Source organism: Eimeria mitis, genomic scaffold (assembly GCF_000499745.2).
Source record: "Eimeria mitis Houghton genomic scaffold, Emh_scaff4996, whole genome shotgun sequence".
NCBI classification, from domain to species: Eukaryota; Apicomplexa; class Conoidasida; order Eucoccidiorida; family Eimeriidae; genus Eimeria; species Eimeria mitis.
Window position 1 is genome coordinate 1 of NW_013573295.1, and position 1,416 is coordinate 1,416.

The window sequence follows — 1,416 nt, forward strand, 5'->3', positions numbered from 1 at the left end:
TTTTTTTTTTTTTCTGTCTCTCTCTAAGCCTATCCTGCCGCCGGGTGTCTCCATCCCCGAGGCCTTCTCAAGCCAAAGGCCCCAGGCCCTCAGCCCCCCGCAATTCGTTGAGCTCACAGCTGCCATCTTCGGCAGAAACAGGGGCCCCCAGGGGCCCCCAGCCTTTATGGGGGCCCCCGAGGGGCCCCCACCCCTTGCGGGGGCCCCCCAGGGCCTCACATATAAACAGCTGGGGGGGGACAAAGGAGACAGTCTCCTAATCCCTAAGGTCCCTGTTGTATGGAGAAAACCAAAACACGGAGATTACTAAACCACTGACACCAAGGGGGCCCCCTCAAAGGGGGGCCCCCAGCTGGGGGCCCCCCACGGGGGGCCCCCCAGCCACTACCTGCTGTGCAGGCAGGAAAGAGAGCAGGGGCCCCCTGAGGGTATTATAACGCGAACGCCAAGAGAAGACTCTGATTCCACCAAAGAGGCAAAGAGGCCATAAGGGTCTGGGGGGCCCCCCAACGGGGGGGCCCCCAACAGGGGACCCCCAACCGGGGGCCCCCAAACCCCACAGTATCATCCCCTTCATTAGAGCGGGGCTGAGGGGCCCTCACTGCCGGGGGCCCCGCTCTGCCTGGGGGCCCCCGGTTTGTACCTGTTTGCTGCTCTCATGTTGCTTCATAGCACAGGAAACAAAACAGGGCACACCTCTTGGGGGCCCCCTTCAAACCAAGGGGCCCCTGGGGCCCCCAGGGGGGCCCCACCAGGGGCCCCAAGTGGTCTCATAGATAAGGGTTTAAACAGCAACTATGGGGGCCCCAAGGGCCCCTTAGGGGGCCCCTAATGGGGACCTTCAGGGCCAGCTACGGGGTCCCCCCGGGGGCCCCTTGACGGGGCAAGGCCGGGGGGGGGCCCTATGGGGCCCCCAAGGGCCCCGCACGGAGGCTGTGGGGGGCCCCTGCGGGCCCCCAGTTGGGGCTTTAAGATAGCTGTATTACCCTCTCCTTTTCCTGTTGCAGCAGCATTGCTTGGGGAGGTGACCATTGGTCACGTGGGGTGTCTCCTGTCTCCTTTCTGAGCTCATCGTTTCTTCTTTCTTTTGTTTGTATAGATGACAAAACAAAAAACTTTTATTTTATTTTGTTTTTTATTTTACTTCTTGTTTCTGCTGTCTCCTCTTTACCCCCTATACCCTCCGGGCTCCTCAGGGGCCCCCGCTCGGGGGGCCCCTGAGGGGCCCCTGTATGCGGGGGGCCCCCCGGCCTTCTTCTGTTGTTCCGCTCATATCTGTTTTTTTTGTTTATAAAACGAAAAGGAAATTCATTTTGCTGCCTCCTCTGCACCTCTAACTCCTCCTCCTGCTGCTGCTGCCGCTGCTGCTGCTGCTGCTGCTGCTGCTCTCCTGGGGGCCCCTGGGGCCCCAATGTA